Raw genomic sequence first — 273 nt, forward strand, 5'->3', positions numbered from 1 at the left:
GTCGGCGCTCGGCCCGGTCCCGAGAACCGGCGCGCCTAGGGTTTTTCCACGGCCGAAAACCACAGGAAGCACGGGGAAATCTCAGGATCCCACGCCCCACGGCCCTCGGCGGGGACCGGGGCAACGCGACACCGTCGGTTCCACCCGAAAAGGTGGATAAATGACCGAGATACGGACCGTTGAAATCGACTCGGCGTATCCGAAAATAGGCGCTCGCGCTCGGACAGAGGTCGGCGCTCGGCCCGGTCCCGAGAACCGGCGCGCCTAGGGTTT

The sequence above is a fragment of the Solea solea genome, unplaced genomic scaffold (assembly GCF_958295425.1).
Source record: "Solea solea unplaced genomic scaffold, fSolSol10.1 scaffold_118, whole genome shotgun sequence".
Lineage (NCBI taxonomy): Eukaryota > Metazoa > Chordata > Actinopteri > Pleuronectiformes > Soleidae > Solea > Solea solea.